We start from the raw sequence: 20,942 nt of genomic DNA on the forward strand, positions 1-20,942 counted from the left end.
TGTCTGTGGGTTTGGTCTGTCTGGGGCTCTCTGTGCCCCAGAGCCATTTGGAAGGTGCATCTGGATTTTTGTGCTTCCATCAAAGCTGCTTCAGGGGCGAAGCCCCCAGGAGTGCTCAGCTATCACTGTCCACACTGTTGGGTTGATGACAGACCTCTCTTACACCAACAGCACAACCAGCGAGCAAACACCAGGGAAATATCCCACTGCCCACTCCGAGAGGTGTGAGAAACAACTGCCATTATTTCCATCATCCGCAATTAAAACCATTTACAAAGAGAGTGGAATTCTCAAACACACCTCAAAGCTCTGGCTTTTTGTGTCAGTGTGGGATTTGTGTCCGGGAAGGATGAGCTGGAACTGGAACAGGGAGAAGAAAGGGCTGTATGAATAAACCAGGAATTTGGGGAGCTTATGTTATGAAACACTAAAAGAGCTTATTCTTTGTTGTCTGATAGTGACAAAATGACAAGGTAGGTCTGATTTCATCACTAATGCTGACTCAGGCACAGACTCAGTGCTGAGTGCTCCCGTTCAAGCAGCCAGAGATTGCCAGGATGAGGGAAGTGCTCGGAAATGCCAAAAGCTGCTCCTCTTTACTGCAGCTTGTGCACAGCACCTGTCTGGCTGGGCTTTAGCAGCCACCTTAAAAATAAAGAAAAATTTCTTTGTTCAGCTGAGAGGGAATTCTGCCGGTCCTAAAAGCCCTGCTGAGAATCAGGAGGCTGCTGGAGGTTTCTAAGGAAGGGTTCTTTCGGGGAAAATCAGGCCAGGGTTTGCCTTTTTCTTTTCCTAGGGTTTAAAGAGAAAGTGTATTTCAAGACATCCATTCTCTTCCTACATGAACAGTGGCATGAATTCAGCATGCTGTCTGCTCTGGAAGTTTATTAATGTAATCACTCAGCTGCAGATAGTTGAAACAGGGAAGGAATCAGGCTGGCAGGGAGCCTAATCACAGTGCAAAGCCAGCCCCAGCACAGCACTGTGAACCTTCCCCGTCTGCAGCTCCCCCAGCTCCCCTCCAGTGGGCTTCTCCCAGCCTGCCAGCAGACTGTGCAAGGTGGAGGCTGTCAGGAGATGTGGTGCTCTGGGGTTTTTGGTTTATTTTCAGCTGGAAGGATGGATTCCAGTATTTGTGCTGGCAGCTTTCCTGCAGATCTGCTCCGGAGCCAGCCCGGCTGGGTGGGAGCTCAGGGGAGGGTGGGACTGTGCCCATGGAATGAGAGGAGCCTTCAGGCTGGAAACAGCCCCAGGAGCTGAGCACAGCCTCTGACCCACCACCCCTCCGGGTGTGCTCTTATCCTGAGGGGGAGAGGCAGAGCAGGGTCTGGGAGCTGATCCCTGTGACAGGACAGCTCAGCAGAGTCTGTCCCAGCAGAACCTGCCCAGACTGGGTCTAGCTCAGCAGAACCTGCCCAGACTGGGCTCCAGCTCAGCAGAACCTGCCCAGACTGGGTCCAGCTCAGCAGAACCTGCCCAGACTGGGGTCCAGCTCAGCAGAACCTGCCCAGGCTGGGTCCAGCTCAGCAGAACCTGCCCCAAACTGGGCTCCAGCTCAGCAGAACCTGCCCAGACTGGGTCCAGCTCAGCAGAACCTGCCCAGGCTGGGTCCAGCTCAGCAGAACCTGCCCAGACGGGGTCCAGCTCAGCAGAACCTGCCCAGGCTGGGTCCAGCTCAGCAGAACCTGCCCAGGCTGGGTCCAGCTCAGCAGAACCTGCCCAGACTGGGTCCAGCTCAGCAGAGTCTGTCCCAGACTGGGTCCAGCTCAGCAGAACCTGCCCCAGACTGGGTCTAGCTCAGCAGAACCTGCCCAGATTGGGTCTAGCTCAGCAGAACCTGCCCCAGACTGGGTCTAGCTCAGCAGAACCTGCCCAGGCTGGCTCCAGCTCAGCAGAACCTGCCCAGGCTGGGTCCAGCTCAGCAGAACCTGCCCAGACTGGGCTCCAGCTCAGCAGAGTCTGCCCATTCCCTTGATGAAGACACCTTCTCATCCATTTTAGCATTCTTGAAGCATCGTTTAAATGAAGCTACTCCAGTGCTTGCACCAGCAGTCAGAAATACAAGATTCTTGTGTGAGGAGGGAGAAAGCAAGAAATGTTTTCTAGAAAAGTTTTTCTATCAGTTATGTCAGAATTTAAGCTCGTGGAGCTCAGTCAGTCCAGAATGCTTTGGACAGACGTGTATTAACAACTTGCACTGGCAGTGATCAAGAATAAGATATCCAGGAGAAACAGAATTTAGTTATAAGGAAAAACACTGCAAGCTTCAAGGAATCCTCTGAGTAACCACGTTCCTCCAAAGATGGAAAGCAGGAAATTGCAACTTTCTCACTTTCATTAAGTGGATCAAAGAGGAGGATAGTTGTGACTTGCATATCAGCAGTTCCACCCTTTGCTGATACAGGATGCAGATGGAGGCCGGGGAAAATCCTGTAACTAATCTTCATATAACTTAATAGGAAAGTCAAAGTAAATTGATTCCTGCTTCCTGGGCTTAATTCTGGACCTGTGATGATAGAGTTATTTAACTTGCCCTCACCCAAAGAGCTCCCCTGGGGAAGGGCAGGAGGCAGCAGCAGCTGCAGGTTCCTGGTGGAAGGAGGGTGTGAGCACGGGTGCCTGGGGTCCGGGAGAGCTTTGAATGGCTCACCACAAAAGCAAGTGGGAATCGAGGTAGATTTGCTGCTAGGCTGGCCAGAAAGGGGCAGCTTCAGCACCACCACAGGGACCATGAGTAATGCTCAGGCAGGAATAACTTCCAGAACTCAGACGGAGAAAGAAAGCTTTCTGTTTTTAGTGCCTGTCTTGGAGTGGATATAAATTACACCTTGCAGTGCCCATTTCTTCCCTGAGTGTCAGAGGCCCAGACAACTCGAGTTTATACACCTCTAATGATACCCAAAATAATCCCATGAAGATTTAAATTGCCCATTTTGTATAGCAGATGGATTCATTTTTAATTACGAGCATCTTTAATCTCAGTGAGAGGAGCACACGTTGGAAAACGGTCGATGCTGATAAAATGCTGATGCATCATTTATAATTTCCACGCAGACGGTCCCGGATGCTCGGAGCCTGAAGGAAGCTGTGTTTCTGTACCGAGGGCTGGCTGCAGAGCGGGCACATCTCTGCCTGGCTGGCCTCCACGGGCTGAGCCGGGCTTTGATGAGCCCATTAGCGCCTGCCCGGCTGCCAGAGCCCCCCTGGCAGCCCAAGCTGTGCCCGCGGAGCTCGGCCAGGCAGGGGAGGCCTGCAGGGCTCAGGGGCTGCAGGGCTGCTCTGGCTGCTCTGGCCTTGGCTGCCTGTGCAGGCACACGTCCAGCAGGGCTCGTGTCTCAGCCCTGCTCTGAGAGAGAAGCGCTCTCTCCCTGCAGGTTCCATTTCTGATTTGGCAGATCCATCTAAACCTGGGGCTGGCAGCGTTTAGAGCAGCCAGCAGAGCCCTGGCAGGGCTGCTGATGGAGCACAGGAGCAGCTCTGCCCCGGCACAGAATGGTTCTGTAGCACAGAATGGTTCTGATTTAGCACAGAATGGTTCTGCTCTGGCACAGAATGGTTCTTTAGCACAGAATGGTTCTTTGGCACAGAATGGTTCTGCTCTGGCACAGAATGGTTCTGCTCTGGCACAGAATGGTTCTTTAGCACAGAATGGTTCTGATTTAGCACAGAATGGTTCTGCTCTGGCACAGAATGGTTCTTTAGCACAGAATGGTTCTGCTCTGGCACAGAATGGTTCTTTAGCACAGAATGGTTCTGCTTTAGCACAGAATGGTTCTGATTTAGCACAGAATGGTTCTGCTCTGGCACAGAATGGTTCTGCTCTGGCACAGAATGGTTCTGGTTTGGCACAGAATGGTTCTGCTCTGGCACAGAATGGTTCTGATTTAGCACAGACTGGTTCTGCTCTAGCACAGAATGGTTCTGATTTAGCACACAATGGTTCTTTAGCACAGAATGGTTCTGCTCTAGCACAGAATGGTTCTGATTTAGCACACAATGGTTCTGCTTTAGCACAGAATGGTTCTTTAGCACAGAATGGTTCTGATTTAGCACAGAATGGTTCTGATTTAGCACAGAATGGTTCTGCTCTGGCACAGAATGGTTCTGCTCCGGCACAGAATGGTTCTGATTTAGCACAGAATGGTTCTGCTTTAGCACAGAATGGTTCTGCTCTGGCACAGAATGGTTCTGCTCTGGCACAGAATGGTTCTTTAGCACAGAATGGTTCTGATTTAGCCCAGAATGGTTCTCTCTTTGCACAGAATGGTTCTGCTCTAGCGCAGTGTTAAAGAGTAATAAATAAAGCAGTTTTTCCATCTAATAGCCAGATCAGTGTTTTTCCCAAGAATCACATTTCTTGCTGTGGCCACAGGATTTATTGGCATGCTCTGTGATGCTCTGCTTTCTGAGACGTGCAGCTAGAAGTGGTTTCTATAAAGATTAACACAGCAACATGAGTCATTTGCATCACAGCTTCCTGCCCAGAAGGCACCAAAGTTGCTTTGAATTTATCATGAAAACTTTGGCAGCAGACTCTCACTTTGAATTTAGGATAGATTTCTGCAGATAGGTGTTTAACTAATTAAATTCAGAGCAATTTGGCACAGCAGCTAAAAATATGGGAGCCCTCAAGACTGCAGTGCTTTGGAGAATTGGTGTCAGCAAGAAAATGATGAAAATCAGAGTGATTGAGACGTTTTTAAGCTGAGAGGGCAGGGCAGTGTGATGCTGACTGCACAAAGGAGGGGAATTCAGGATGGGGAAGGGAGAAGAGGCTTTTGCAAGCAGGAGCTTGCTCAGTGGAGCTCCCAGCAGAGCTCGGTTTTGTGGAGTTTCATTGATGGAGGAAGGGTTTGTGTGCCAAGGAGGATCCAGAGTGTCTGCTTCAAAGGGAGGAGCACAGAGCCATGGTGACCTGAATGGAAAACAGTGTGGAAAACTCTGGAAAAGTAGTGTAATAGTTTATAGTTAATACAATATATATATATATATATATATATATATATATATATATATAATTTAGCAGTATATAGTTAATAGATAGTTAATATAGTTGCTGAAGATTTTATTGTTCCAATTAAAAAAATTTAAAAAAAAAAAAAGAAAGAAAAAAAGCCCAGTCCTTAGCTGATTTTTGAAGGAAACAGTTCACTTAGTTCACTCATCAAATCAAAGTAAATCATACTTTTTCTGCAGTGGTTTCCACTGGTTGGTGGGAGCATTTTATTGCTTATCAGGGCTTTTTTCCTGTCAACTGTCTGCACTCATTTTATCATTCTGGTGAGGCAGGCTCTGGATGTTTCTGTTCCAGGGCTGGGGCTGCATGCCTGGACAGCCTCCAGCACTGCCTATTGTTCTTCCTTGCTTTGAGCTGCAAGTGACAAGCGAGCTCTAATTTTTGAATTTATTTATTAAAAAATCAAATCAACAATCTTCCCATTCACAATCAAGATCACATTCAGCCAAAGCATGCTCTGTGTAATTAGCCACGAGCTCGACTTTGCGTTTTCAGCAGCGTTTCCTCTTTGCTGTCGTGGTGGGAATTGTTCCGTCTGGCTGATACTGGGAGGATGCTGGAACAGAGACACAAGGATGTTTCTGGCTGATGACAAACACGTCTTACTCGTTTATTCCTGATCCTGTGAAAGAGCTGACAGCCACCAGGGTGGTTTCACGGCAGCCCAAACTGCTGGGGAAAACAGCATTATTGAAGGCAGCAGCCAGCTTCCCCAGGCAGGCCAGGAAATGTGCCGTGTCTGCGTTTCAGGCCAGGGATTTGTGTCCATCCCCAGAGCCCGGGGTCAGCGGGAAGAGGGGTTTTTATTTCAGCTGAAATGCGCAGGGTGGAGCTGCCAGCTGCCCCAGGTCGCCCAGTGCCCCAGCTGTCACTCAGCTGCCCCGTGCTGGGGACTCTCCTGCCCACCTTCCCTGCCTGGCACGCTCTGGGGGGAATTCAGGAACGGCTCCTGGAGCAGAGCAGTGAGGAGTGAAGGTGGCAGCTTCCTGCTGGCCAGAGCCCCAGGGAGCACAGGTGTCTGTCTGTCTGTCTGTCTGTACCCTTCCAGGACGCCTCTCATTCCACGGGCTCTGCCCAACGAGCTGTGAGGGCTCCCTTCAGCAGGGCAGAGCTGTGTGAGCCTGGGACCCCGAACTTTGTGAGCCTGGAACCCTGAGCTGTGTGAGCCTGGGACCCCGAGCTGTGTGAGCCTGGAACCCCGAGCTGTGTGAGCCTGGAACCCTGAGCTGTGTGAGTGTGGGACCCCGAGCTGTGTGAGCCTGGAACCCCGAGTTCTGTGAGTCTGGAATCCTGAGTTCTGTGAGCCTGGAACCCCGAGCTGTGTGAGTTTGAAACTCCGAGCAGTGTGAGTCTGGGACCCCAAGTTCTGTGAGTTTGAAACACTGAGTTCTGTGACTCTGGAACCCCGAGCTCTGTGAGTCTGGGACCCCGAGTTTTGGGATGCACTTTGCAGCTGCAGGCCCAGAGACCGTGTGCTCTGGACGGATGCTCCAGCCAGGAGCCCGACAGGGCAGGTTTAGATGCTGCACAGCCCCGAGCTGACACGCTGGATAATGGATAATGGGTGTTCAGATCAGCCTGGGGTGTACAGCTGGCACAGCTGGTGCTGGGATGTGAGGAACATGGTATAATTTTTATAACATCAAACCAATTCAGAGTGGAGTCCACACTGTCCCACAGTTTGGTGGCTGGCTGCCTGCGGTCTGAAATGTGCTCAGAGCTGACAGAAACCCTGTGCGACTCCACCAGGTGTCATCAGTGGAGTGTTTTGGGATGTTGCCTTGTCTAACCTATGAGCGTGCTTTGTTACATGCTTCCAAAAATTATTTCACAAGATTGAGTTTAACCAGAGCGAATCTTTCTTTTGGAGCCCACTTTCCCTTTTCCAACGACAGCTTGCTTTCAAAACCTCTGTACCATGGCATCACTGGGTGGGGACCCTGCAGACAGTTATCCTTCCTGGAAAGCCAAACACTCCTTCTCTTCAGATGGTTCAGAGGAATTCCTGTCAAGCTCACTGTGTATTTTTGATAGAGCTCAGATTTTATTTCTCTTGTAATTACTTCCCTTCCAAGCCTCCAGGCTGTTGCAAGGCAGCTCTTTGAGCATTTTCCTCTCAGAAGGGGACCTCACCTGGGAGCGTTTGCTGTGCTGCCCTGTGGTTGCTGTGCTTGGAGAGCCTCGTGTTGAGCAGCTCTGGGGGAATCTCCTTATGGCCAAAAGGGAACGTTCCCCAGTGTGAAAAGTACATCTGGGCTTGGAGGGAGCCCAGCTGAAGGGAGCAGAGTGTTGGTGTTGTCTGGGGCTTGTGCAGGAAGAATTGGCTGGGAAAGCTGAATAATTCAATAACTTGAAGAGAAACTTCAATAAACTGGGTATCAAACTACAGGGAGAAGTATGAATTTAGTTTAATTGGAGGCACTACAACCAGGCAGGAAGGTTATGTAGCAAGAACCCTTCATCTGCTGGTGGCAAGCCCAGTTCACAGCTGCAGCAGGGGCTGAACATCTTTCTTTGCTCTCTGCACTTGGATGTCTCTGCAGCTGCTTCTCCTCCTTTGTTTTGTTTATTTCATAAAAAAATAGTCATAAAAATGAAGCATGGTTCCTTGTACTGCCTGTGGTCCTGCCATCACCTGGAACCCCTTTTTTCCTCAGTTTCCCGTGGCTGGTGGAGGCTGAATTTCTCTCCTGTGCCTGTGTCCCATAACAGACCCCAAAAGGGAAAGGCTTCAGGACACTTCCTCATGTGTCTGGATTCATAACTTACTGAAATTCCAGGGTAGGGCTCCTTTCCTTCACCCGAATTTTCCTTTGGTGGAATATCTCCCACGTCATGAATATTTTCAGTTTCCTCTTCTGTGCACACAGAGCTCTCAACCTGCAATTACAGCTCTCCCTCATAAATATTTAAATGGCAGTTCAGCTTTCAGACAGGGTACACCAGTGACAAAGATCAAGCTTTCTGACCTTTTGTTAATTTGCTCAGTGCAATAGGATTCCCATGGTCTCATTTTTTGTGTTTAAGAGAAGAAATTTGCATACAGAGAGGGTGTTGGCTTTTCTCATTTTTGTTGCTAATTTCCTTTTGGTACATTTGCTCTAGTAGGTCTCAAAGAAAAACATCACTGGATAGTTTCATCAGTTATGCATGAGAATATGAAAGATAGAATTGAAGGAAAAAAACACTTGGATTCTTTATCAGGAAATGATAGCAATTTATTTTTTACCATTGTGGGAAAAAAAATCAGCAAAAAAAGCAAAAGTAGAAATGTGTCTAGATCAATGGAGAAACTTGTTACTCCTGCACTGCATTGGAAGGAAATGCAAACTGTTTATGGTAACAGCGGAGAGTGAAGCTGGAAAATCTCAATTATTGCTTTGGAAATGAAATTATCTATCCTGGAAAATACAGCACCCCCAGAAATGAGCTGACAGAAGAGTAAACAGTGAAGAGTGTCAGTGTAATCACAAATCCACTGCGCTTTCAGGAGCTACAAAATGGAAATTGCATCATGGTTCTGTAGACCTCTGTAGCAATAAAATGTGGGGTTTGTATTTGTGAGAGCTCACTGGGGGTATTTCAAAGGAAGGAATGCTTGCAGCTCCGGGAGCAGAGGCCGGGCCAGCCAAACCCTGGCACAGCTCTGCTGCTGGCCCCACAGTTCTGCTGGGTGCTCTTTGTTTCTTGTTTTATGTGCTGCCACACCTGGATGGACGCAGCTATGAAGGTGATTAAAGAAGGGACTCAATTAAGGGTTGTAATTAAAGCAGTGGAGGAAACGACAACGGAATTGAAGATCCAGAACGAGCCCGAGTGATGGGGAGGCTGGTGGTGTTGGGGCAGTAATCTGTATGCAATAGTTGATTCTGTAGCCATTAGTCTTTCCTAATGAGATTAAGGACGAGGTGGCACGATCTCGCTAATTAATTTGGTTTGTGACTTTGAAACGGGATGCAATGGGACAAAACTGGCCCTTGCTCACCCACCAAGAGGCTCTCAAATTGGAAGACAAATATCACCACAGTGATCCTGTTCTCAGCAGTACCAGGGCTGGGATGATGCTTGGCTTCACACTGAGACATCAAACCCTCGTCCTGCACGGAGACGTTCCAGGAGAGGCTCCTGCAGCTGCTTTCCTCCTTTCTCGGGGGCTCCCCGAGAGCTGGATCCTCGCTGGCAGCCCGGGGAGAGCTGGGAGCTGCAGTTTTTCCTGGGCTCTGGGTACTGCACGGTGAAAAACGCGTATTCTGAGATTGGCTTTTCGCAAATATTAGGATGGATATTATATGTGCTATGTTAGAAAGTCATGCTGTGCTAATTTTCTCAAATATGGTTTTAGGTTATGATGTTAAAATAGAAACTGTGTGTGTGGGATATGTTTTTAAAGAGAGGAATGAGGTACTTGCACCAGACAGCAGCCACAGGACACCGAAATCTTTCAGAGAAAGAGGATTTATTGCTTTTATAGTTATTTATTTATAGTTATTTATTTATAGTTATTTATTTATAACTTCTTCCCACCTTGCTCAGCCATGAAGGCGCTGTCAGGATTCAGAGGAATCACTGACACTGCCCAGCCAGAATCCTTGGTTTGAATGGAATTTGTGCCTCATGGATGAGGTGTATGAATATGCAAATTTCTGTTGTTTTTATCCTCTGTTAACAGGTGTCCTTTTTGGGGCTTATTTTGCCCAGAAAAGGCACCCGGACTGTCCATAACTCTTTGTTTTTATTGTCTCCTATTGTCCTAACCCAAATTGTCCAAATTATTATTACTCTAACTATATTACTATTTTTATAGCCATTTTTTTACTTTCACACTTTTAAAATCTTGAAAACAACTGATTGGCGTTTTTCACGTGCATGGTGCCACTTCCCTTCTCTGAATCTCTGCCCCTTTGTCCTGCACCACCACAGTGCAGGTTTGTAGGCTCTTTAACCCAAAAATTAACAGTGCCCCTAATCCAAGGCTTATCTTACTGTTACCTACTAACACTTCCTAGGACGGTACTAGATTGTAATAAATTAATTACAGTAAATAAGCCATTCCAGCTTGGTCAGTTTGATTGAAGGAGTCTCTGCACGCACCCACGCGGCGCAGAGCTGCACAAGCCCTGCACTTTGTGACACTGCTGATTATTGCACTAACACTGAATATTTATACTCTGATGGAGGCAAAAGGAAAATGATGTTAAAAGCAGAGGCAGGTCAGGAAAACCCTTTCAATTTGAAAGACTGAAATGTGTTCTGTGCAGGATTTATTGAGGTGTCTGACGTGACAAGCTCACGCTCAAGCATTGCTTCAGGGGACGGATGACTTGCAGCTGCTGGCGTTTGGAATGCTGCATGGTTTGGTGCTCTGTAACCTGGCTGCTGCCTGTGGTCACCCGGCACCCCTCACCTGCAGAGTCAGTGCCGGGTTATTTCCAGGGTATAGCTGGAGACCACGCAGGACAAGGCAGTGACAGCATCTCCCAGATTGCTGGGACAAGCTGAGCGTGACCCGCCAGGGCTGGCAGCGCAGAGCTGAGCCCAGAGCCCAGCAGGAGCAGAGCCTGGCCCTGCAGCTCCTGGCAGGCATTTCCTAGAAAGACTTTCCGGCTCTTAGCAAGCCCTGCTGGCCTGTGTGTGCTGCACAGCTCTCTGGGAAAGGTCAGCTCCTGCTGAGCTCCTGTCACCCGAGACCTTCCCTGTGCTCTTTGCAGGCAGCCAGGACGAGGGGAGAGACGAGGATCCTGACTCCATGTTCCAGAAAGCTGAGTTATTATATTGTGATATATATTATATTAAAATGCTGTATTGAAACTACACTAAAAGAACAGAGAGAAAGGATCCATCAGAAGGCTGGGCAGGAACAGAAAGGAATGAATAACAAAGGCTGTGACTGAGCAGAGTCTGAGCCAGCTGCATCCTTGATTGGTCATTCATTAGAAACACCTCCCTGGACCAACCAAGGCAGCACCTGCTGCATCCCACAGCAGCAGAGAGTTCTTGTTTGCATTTCCTTCCTGAGGCCCCTCAGCTTCTCAGGAGAAGAAAATCCCGGCAAAGGACTGTCATTAAAATGTCGTGGTGACACCTTCCCCAGGAGAGCTCTGCAAGGCTGATGATCATGAGGCTGCAGCTCTGCCAGGGCTTTCACCTGCGCTGACAGAGCCCTGCAGGCACCAGGGCTGGGCGTTTGTGCAGGCAGGGAGCTCCTCCTCTTTACACTCAGAGAGCCCCAGGGGCAGGCTGGAATTCCACAGGAGCGGTGAGAACTCCTTGCAAAACAGCACTTTGATTGCAGATCCTGTGCTGGAACTCCAGCTGCAGCTGTGAATTGCATTTGATTGCAGATCCTGTGCCTGAATGCCAGCTGCAGCTGTGAATTGCATTTGATTGCAGATGCTGTGCCTGAACACAGGCTGCAGCTGTGAATTGCATTTGATTGCAGATCCTGTGCTGGAACTCCAGCTGCAGCTGTGAATTGCATTTGATTGCAGATCCTGTGCCTGAACACCAGCTGCAGCTGTGAATTGCATTTGATTGCAGATCCTGTGCCTGAACACAGGCTGCAGCTGTGAATTGCATTTGATTGCAGATGCTGTGCCTGAACACAGGCTGCAGCTGTGAATTGCATTTGATTGCAGATCCTGTGCCTGAACACCAGCTGCAGCTGTGAATTGCATTTGATTGCAGATCCTGTGCTGGAACACAACCTGCAGCTGTGAATTGCATTTGATTGCAGATGCTGTGCCTGAACACAGGCTGCAGCTGTGAATTGCCTTTGAAGGCCCGTGCCCGTGGAGCACCCCAGTGCCCGCTGGCACGGTCCTTGCAGCAGAACCCCCCGTGCTGTGACTGTGCTTCCCTGCCTTTGTTTGTGTCGTTGAGCAATGAAGGCAGGCTCCAAACCAAGCGTGGGGCACTTGCACTGCGTGAAGTGGCTTCTCAGAATAGAACTTCCCCAGCCAAAGGCTCTGCCACTGAGCTCTCCAGCAGCCAGCCTGCACCTCGGGCAGGTTGCAGGAGATTGAATTACGATCCTGTGCAGCCCTGGTTCTGCTCAGGGCAGCCATGAATAATGAACGATGTGAGCTGCAGGCCCCAGCCCGGCAGAGCTGGGGGTGCATCCCTTCCTGAGTGATTTCCGTGTCCCACGAGCACAGCCTTGACGCTGCCATCAGAATTAGACTTGTGCTGATGAAGACACCAAGCATTATGTAAGTAAAGGCATTTAAAAATAGCTGGCAGTGTGTGGGTATGGGTGGAAGTAGCTGTCGTTGCCTCTGTGCAATCTGTTAGACTGCAGCCTCTGGTATTTAGCTCGTGCCTATGGGATGCAATTCATCTGCCTTGCCACTCTGCGTGTGCAGGGACGCCATCCCAAGGTATTTTTAGAATTCCATTCCAGGGGAAAAAAATAAAGTCTTTGGAAGAACTGATTCATGCTTCTCGTCCTCTCCCCTCCTCTGCTCCACTCTGGGTTTCAGCACCAAGCCAGGCTGCAGAGGCTGCTGTGCTGCACTTGTGTGACAGCCAGGGCACGGGTCTGCACCTCAGCCTGAGGGGGTTAATGAGAGACCAGGACGGGGCCTGTGGCACTGCTGGGGTGGCTGTGCCCCTGGCTGGATGGTCCTGAGCTGCCCCACGCCCTGCTGTGCCCCTGCTGTGCCCCTGGCTGGTCCTGAGCTGCCCCACGCCCTGCTGTGCCCCTGGACAGTCCTGAACTGCCCCAGGTGCCAGAGAGGGGCAGCTCTGAGGAGGACACTTGGACACTCTTGCACAGCCTGGGGGAATTTCCTTGGCTCAGGGAGAGGCACAGAGATGTTCCTGTGCAGGTGGGAGCTGATGTTCCTGTGCAGGTGAGCACAGCTGGGAGCTGATGTTCCTGTGCAGGTGAGCACAGCTGGGAGCTGATGTTCGTGTGCAGGTGAGCACAGCTGGGAGCTGATGTTTGTGTGCAGGTGAGCACAGGTGGGAGCTGATGTTCCTGTGCAGGTGAGCAGTGGTAGAAGCTGATGTTCATGTGCAGGTGAGCACAGCTGGGAGCTGATGTTCCTGTGCAGGTGAGCACAGGTAGGAGCTGATGTTCCTGTGCAGGTGAGCAGTGGTAGAAGCTGATGTTTGTGTGCAGGTGAGCACAGCTGGGAGCTGATGTTCCTGTGCAGGTGAGCAGTGGTAGAAGCTGATGTTCATGTGCAGGTGAGCACAGCTGGGAGCTGATGTTCCTGTGCAGGTGAGCACAGGTAGGAGCTGATGTTCCTGTGCAGGTGAGCAGTGGTAGAAGCTGATGTTTGTGTGCAGGTGAGCACAGGTGGGAGCTGATGTTCCTGTGCAGGTGAGCACAGCTGGGAGCTGATGTTTGTGTGCAGGTGAGCACAGGTGGGAGCTGATGTTCCTGTGCAGGTGAGCACAGGTGGGAGCTGATGTTCCTGTGCAGGTGAGCACAGGTGGGAGCTGATGTTTGTGTGCAGGTGAGCACAGGTGGGAGCTGATGTTCCTGTGCAGGTGAGCACAGGTGGGAGCTGATGTTCGTGTGCAGGTGAGCAGTGGTAGAAGCTAATGTTTGTGTGCAGGTGAGCACAGGTGGGAGCTGATGTTCCTGTGCAGGTGAGCAGTGGTGGGAGCTGATGTTCCTGTGCAGGTGAGCACAGCTGGGAGCTGATGTTCCTGTGCAGGTGAGCACAGCTGGGAGCTGATGTTCGTGTGCAGGTGAGCACAAGTGGGAGCTGCTGCCCCGATGGGTCTCAGCGCTTTGCAGAGAGGACAGGTCCCAGGGTTGAGTGCTGCTGGAAGGGAGTTGTTGCTGTGTCTGAATTCCCCCTACCCCTCAGTGCAGCTGAAATGAGAACATCTCTGCAAAGCTGGGGGCTCACCAGAGTTTTATTTGCTGAGCTTAATCAGCAGATCTTTCTACTCCGTTTTTTATTTTCTAGTTAGTGAGCTGCAGCCCAAATCAAACCTTATTGAAAGGTGCCTCACTGCTTCAGAGCCCCACTGGCAGCACAATTTATTTCTAAAACTGCTCTTCCAGTAGCTCTGACGACTTTGACTTGGTTATTTTGACCTGTGTCTTGCACAAAGAGGGATGTGAGGGTAGAGCGTGTGGCTCGGAGCAGTGAAGGCTCAGTGGAAAAGTGAGGACACAGCGAGAGTTCTCCCAGAATTAACTGAAAAGGACCCTGTGATTTTAAGAAACTTCCCCTGGTGTTTGTGCTTCCTGAAGCAGCCTAAAGGGCTGCAGGTGGCTCTGGGGTTGCTGGGTGTGAGGAGGGGAAGCTGTGCCAGGGCTGCTGGCTCTCCCCTGGGGCAGTGGAGCCGAGCTGTCACCCCTGGGGGCTCTCCTGCTTTGGATTTCATCTCCCTCAGTGGTGCCCGGTCCCCTCTGAGTCACTTTGGAAAGGTGTTTGATTGCTGGCCACAACAAAAGTGCTCAGCAGAGAATGAAGAGGATTTCAGCTGTGCCAAGGTGAGGATCCCTCCAGTTTGCTCAGAAACGTGGGCTTCAAAGGAAGTTGGCATGAAAATGCTGTGGATTTCAGGGGGTTGTTCCCAACCCTTTCTGAAGAGGAATTTGAGAATGTTGTCTTCACTGCTTCCATCCAAAAAGGTTTGAAATATCAGATGTAAAGATCCCTGTTAAGCTGAGGAGTGCTGTGAGTTGAGTCGAGTGGGTGGGACAGCAAAAACCCTGCAGGATTTCTAATGCTGCCTTGTATTAACCTTTGCTGGAAATTTGTTGTTACTATAAAGAGAGATTCTGGCAGACTTGCAGAGTGCAATGATAACTATTGGATAGAATTTTCCTGCTTCGTTCTGTGTCCCTACATTTCTTAGGGAAGGTACTGAGACTGAATTTTTGCGTTTGCCCCCTGAAATCATTTTAGCAGTGATGACACCGTTTAAGGCTTCTTTTGGAGCTTTTGCTGGACCTCAGATTGTTGCCTGCCATGACAAAAATGTTTATTCGGCAAGGCTGGATTAATTAATTATTTAATTAATTCATGCTTTCACTGCATGCAGCGGTGATTAACCCTCACTGTGCTGCAGCTCTGGGGCACACGCCGGGCGCGGCCGGAGCCGGGGCAATGCAGCTGTGACAAACTGGCCACTGACCGCTTCTCTTCTATCCCGCACAGTCTGGAAATGCTCCACCACGCCTGCAGCCTGCAGCTCGACAGAAGAGATTTGCTCAGAGCTGGTTTGTAGAAGAGAGCCAGATCCCCAGCCCATGTCACCGGCCCAGCTGCAGAGTGTCACCGCTGGCAGCTCTCAGTAAGTCCTGCCCCTGCGGGACGGCTCGGGGCAGCTGCAGTGCAGCTCGGGGCAGTTTTGTTTGGCACTCCAGCTGCTGCCCGGGGCTGCGTGTGGGTTTGTGTGCGTGTGCACAGCTCCAGGGCTTGGGCGTTCCTGGGGGGAGGCTTGGGAGGGTTTGGCTGCACCCCCTCAGTTGTGCTGAGCTCCTGCACCGTGGCAGCTGGCACTGAGCACACAGGAGTGCTCAGCCTCAGGTGGGGCTGTGAAAGCCAAATTGGGATGTGAATAATTCCAGGGCAGAGCTCTGGATGCAGGAATAACTCCTGAACTGTGGCAACTGGCACTGAGCACACAGGAGTGCTTGTGGTGCAGCCTCAGCCTCAGGTGGGGCTGTGAAAACCAAAATGGGATGTGAATAATTCCAGTGCAGAGCTCTGGATGCAGGAATGACCCCTGCACCGTGGCAGCACTGGCACTGAGCACACAGGAGTGCTCAGCCTCAGGTGGGGCTGTGAAAGCCAAAAAGTGACATAAATAATTCCAGGGCAGAGCTCTGGATGCAGGAATAACTCCTGAACTGTGGCAACTGGCACTGAGCACACAGGAGTGCTCAGCCTCAGGTGGGGCTGTGAAAGCCAAATTGGGATGTGAATAATTCCAGTGCAGAGCTCTGGATGCAGGAATAACCCCTGCACCATGACAGCTGAGCTCTGGATGCAGGAATGACCCCTGCACCGTGGCAGCACTGGCACTGAGCACACAGGAGTGCTCAGCCTCAGGTGGGGCTGTGAAAGCCAAAAAGTGACATAAATAATTCCAGTGCTGAGCTCTGGATGCAGGAATAGCTCCTGTACTGTGGCAGCTGGCACTGAGCACACAGGAGTGCTCAGCCTCAGGTGGGGCTGTGAAAGCCAGAATGGGATGTGAATAATTCCAGGGCAGAGCTCTGGATGCAGGAATAACAAGTGCAGCAGCCTGGGCACAGTCTGTGCCTCTGGGGCACCCGTCCTGGCTCTGAGTGGCAGCAGATGTGTTCTGGTTGCATCTCTGGCTGTTCACATGCTCTGATTTTCAGGCACTTCTTGAATTTGGACAGGAAACTTCCAGAAGGCTTGGTCAGTTACTGGTTCCCGTCTCCTGCTGCTGAGTTAGGAGATGTAGTTCATGTATCACCTCTGATCTTCAAAGCACTTTGCCACCAGTAACCAACAGAGTCATTTAAAGAAATTTCATTTTAAAACACCATTTTTAAACCATATGTTCTCACTGTTCTTTGTACCTCGCTGAACTGAAAGTAAAGGCTTAAAGCTTTGCTTTAGGAGCCTGATGTGTGAAGCTTGAGGTTCTAAATTTGGTGCTGGATTTATCCATGTGAAGGATATGAGTCTGATTGCATCAGAAGTAATTATATTTAATATGACAAGAGAAAAGTGCAGAAATGTGATATTCTGAGCGGCTGTTAATGCCTCCTTTGCATCTCTGCTCCTGAAAGGAATAATTGCACAGCAGTGATGGGAACTGAGTGGTAAGGTCTGGTGAAAGGCATTTCGGGGGGAAAGGGGAGTCAGCGTTGTCCTGCAGTGCCAGATTTCCCCGAGCAGGGGAAGGGAGGGGCTGCCTGCAGACCCAGACCCACCGGGGGCACCCTGGAGTCACTGGGGCTCCCCTGGTTGTTCCCCTCACACCAAGAACTTGTGCCTCCAGGAGGCGAGAGGCTGCGGCCCGAAAGGCTCTGTTTGGATTTGGGTTGTGAGAGGAGGAGAGAGGAATGATTGTGGGCAGCAGCCAGGCTTGGGGTCCATCGTGGCCCACTCTGGGCCCCCTGGCCAGGGCTGGGGGCACACAGGAGATCTGACACTGCTGGGCAGCAGCCGCCCCTCCTGGACGGGGGGACGCTCTGGGCACCACGCCAGCCTCTGGTGAAGCACTGCTCTACTGGAGCTTTTCTACTCTGGCATCTCTTTTGGGTGTTTTCAAACACTGGGCTCTCTCAGAGGCAGCTGGTGGGTTCATTCCTGGTGTGGGACAGGGCTGGGGTCTCTCAGAGGCAGCTGGTGGGTTCATTCCTGGTGTGGAACAGGGCTGGGCTCTCTCAGGGGCAGCTGGTGGGTTCATTCCTGGTGTGGAACAGGGCTGGGCTCTCTCAGGGGCAGCTGGTGGGTTCATTCCTGGTGTGGAACAGGGCTGGGCTCTCTCAGAGGCAGCTGGTGGGTTCATTCCTGGTGTGGAACAGGGCTGGGCTCTCTCAGAGGCAGCTGGTGGGTTCATTCCTGATGTGGAACAGGGCTGGGCTCTCTCAGGGGCAGCTGGTGGGTTCATTCCTGGTGTGGAACAGGGCTGGGCTCTCTCAGGGGCAGCTGGTGGGTTTTTCACCCCCTGGCTGGGTGGTGCTGGGTGCAGCCTGTGTTCCCTGGCCCTCACACCCAGGGCTGTGCTGGTGCTCCCTGCAAGGCTCCCTCTGCCTCAGCCAGGCTCAGGTGTGCTGGTGGCTCTGCCTCAGCCAGGCTCAGGTGTTCTCTCCTGAGTGGAATATCTGCTGGCACAGCCCAGCTCCCCTCCACACTGCCCCATCAGCGTGGTGCTTGCACCAGGCAGGAAGGCTGAGGCTCTCTGTTATCAGTTCCTGCAAGGTGATTTACTGCTCCATTTTTCTAAAACACACAATAACATTAACGTTTTGGCTCATACTTTTTCCTGCCCTAATTACATTTGTCTCTTGTTTAATCATCTTGAGGACAAAATAGCATGTCTGAGGAGAGAATGTGATTTAATTAACTTTTGTCCTAATGATTCAGACTGCAGAATCTTGCATGGCTTCTTGTCCAGTACAGTGGTTGGAGGCAAAGTATTCAGGTTATACTGAAAAATGTAAATCTTAAACCCCATAAAAACCCTTCAGGCCCATGGTGCTGCTGCTGAGCTCAGAGGTGTGTTATCTGACAGGTTTCTATTTTGGCTTGAGATTTAATTTACAAATTATTTCGGGGACTGCTTGACTCCTTGTTACAGGAAGCGTGGGGATTTAGATTTTACTTTCCAACAGGGATTACACCAAAGCAGGTGAGGAAAATGCTGGGGAATATCAGAGCTTTCTGCAGTGGGCACAGCTGCGACACCTCTGTTCCTCACTGGCTCCTGCTCGGGCCCAGAGCTGGCTCTGGCTGTGCTGAGGCTTTCAGAAAATCAATACTGATTTTGTAAAGCCGGGCTTTCTATTCTGATTCTTCATCTTCTGGTGGTCTGCCCATCCTTGAGCTGGAGTGAGCCCCTTAGTGCATTTGTGAGGGGTTTTGAGGAGCCTCCATGAGGCTGGAGGCTGCAGCCAGTGCCCTGACAAACGGGGAGGCAGAGGAATCTCTGCTCTGTGAAAGTGGGGGATCTGGAGCCTGAGGGGTGTGCACTGCACTGCTGAGCTCCTCTGAGGGGTGTGCAGTGCACTGCTGAACACTGCACAGGGTCAGGGCTCCCTGGGGCAGTGTCAGAGTTCCCTGGGGCAGTGTCAGGGCTCCCTGGGACAGAATTCCCTGTGTCAGGGCTCCCTGGGGCAGTGTCAGAGCTCCCTGTGTCAGTGTCAGGGCTCCTTGGGACAGAGTTCCCCGTGTCAGGGCTCCCAGTGACAGTGTCAGGGCTCCCTGGGACAGTTTCCCGTGTCAGGGCTCCCAGTGACAGTGTCAGAGCTCCCTGTGACAGTGTCAGGGCTCCCTGGGGCAGAGTTCCCCGTGTCAGGGCTCCCAGTGACAGTGTCAGGGCTCCCTGGGACAGTTTCCCGTGTCAGGGCTCCCTGTGTCAGTGTCAGAGCTCCCTGTGTCAGTGTCAGAGCTCCCTGTGACAGTGTCAGGGCTCCCTGGGACAGAATTCCCTGTGTCAGGGCTCCCTGTGACAGTGTCAGAGCTCCCTGTGTCAGTGTCAGGGCTCCTTGGGGCAGAGTTCCCCGTGTCAGGGCTCCCTAGGACAGTGTCAGAGTTCATTTTCCTTCCCCATGGGCCAGGTCCTGGCCAGGTCCTGGCAGGTCCTGCAGGCAGCAGGGCTGAGAGGTGCCCAGCCCTGTCTGGGTGAATAATCAGAATATTCCCTGGCAGCAGGGCTGAGAGGTGCCTGCACACAGCAGCCCTGTCTGGGTGAATAATCAGAATATTCCCAGGCAGCAGGTGAGTGCAGTGATCACTGCTTGGACAAACTCTGTGTCCTGGAGACGTTCTGATGATGGGCTCTGCAGCAAGGACTCTGCTCAGGGACACCTGGCCTGCTTTGCACTGGCTAAAAACCACCAGAAGTGTTGGGTCAGAGCTCCAGGTTATATAAATGGGGTTTATACAGTCTGTGCAGCACTTTGTGAGGGCAGCCCAGCTGGGAGGAGGGCATTTTAAATGAAACCCCTCTCTGATATTAGGGGCTGTGGTGAGCCCATGGCTTGCTGAGGTACATCTGAGATGAGAGGTGTGCTGGGGAAAAGCATATGGTTGTCAGAAAGATGTTTAAAACTGCATTTGTGAGCTGTCCCTGCTCATCAGGTGCAGCCAGCAGAACTGAGCTGTGGGAACAGGAACACTGGTGTGTGTTGATGTTCACAAACTGCTGCCCCATCCCGTGCCCAGCACTCATGCATGTTTTATTTTGCATCTCTGTCTGGGGATCCCAGCGCAGATTCCAAATGCACGAGGTGCTTCACTGACAAATGCTGGGCCAAAAAAAAATAAAAATCAAGTCCTTTTGTGAAGAGTTTAAAGCTGACAAGGCAAGCCATGCAGAACGCTGGCGTTTAGATCAGGAGTAACGACACAGCTTCAAACTCCTGCCCCGGAATTTTTAATTCTCATGGTAAATTAGGCTGACATTGGAATGAAAAGTATATTTCAAGTATGTTTCTCAGAGCTGTCCTTCAGCATCTCCCTTGCAGCTCGGGGCATTTGGAATCTGCTCTCTCTGGCTGCTTCCCCTGCTGCTGGAAACAAGAAGCAAGGCCAAGGGTGTGAGCAGGCAGAGCCAGACTGTGGCTGAGAGATGTGAGGTGTGTGTGGTGCTGGTTTTAGTTCTCCTCCCAGGGATTTAAGGGGAGATGCACTGGAGGGAGCTGGCTGAGCCACTGCCCTGCCAGTGCCTTGTTTTCCTTATGGATTATCAGGGAACTCCAATCTGGTCCCTTTCATCAGCACTGAACCACTTTCCAAAGAAAGCCAGTGCATGTGACCACCAAAAGCATTTCCATTTTTAAAACACTCTGGCAATTCGGCTCAGGCAGCAGAGAGCAAGGCCAGCCTGTGTTGAAGGGTTGTGGTGTAGAAATCAGTGAAATACATAAACATGGCAATAAAATCTGCACTTGGCTGTCCCTGAAGGGAGCTGGGCACACCTGCTGGCACTGCCAGCTGCTGTTCCCTCCCGTGGCCTGTGTGTGCACACACCAGCACAGGCTGCAGGGCCCACAGGAGCACTGACCAGCACCTTTGAAAGTTTCCTGCACCGACTGCTCGAACACGCGTGCATCAATAGAAGGAGGAGACCTACTTCATGATGTTCTGTGCATGGCAAAAGCCAAAAATGGTTCTATTAGAACTTTGGCTGCAGCTCCGCTAAATTTTAGCAGTTTGGGGGGGAAGGAAAACGCTTTTGAAAGGTTATAATTAATGAGTTATGTGTTGTTGGGTTTTTTCCCGAAGTATACCAAAATAACATGCAGAAA

At 50.9% G+C, this 20,942-nt stretch overlaps 1 protein-coding gene across 2 annotated transcripts in view; it reads left to right on the plus strand.

Moving 5' to 3' along the window:
- Positions 1 to 20,942, plus strand: part of LOC119707598 (RIMS-binding protein 2-like) — a 69,366-nt gene that overhangs the window by 6,871 nt on the left and 41,553 nt on the right. For both annotated transcript variants that reach the window (XM_038152828.1, XM_038152830.1), the window contains exon 2: positions 15,145 to 15,280. The gene's annotated coding sequence lies outside the window, so the exon portion shown is untranslated. The remainder of the gene's footprint in view (positions 1 to 15,144; positions 15,281 to 20,942) is intronic.

This window comes from Motacilla alba, chromosome 15, assembly GCF_015832195.1.
Source record: "Motacilla alba alba isolate MOTALB_02 chromosome 15, Motacilla_alba_V1.0_pri, whole genome shotgun sequence".
In the NCBI taxonomy this organism is placed as follows: domain Eukaryota; kingdom Metazoa; phylum Chordata; class Aves; order Passeriformes; family Motacillidae; genus Motacilla; species Motacilla alba.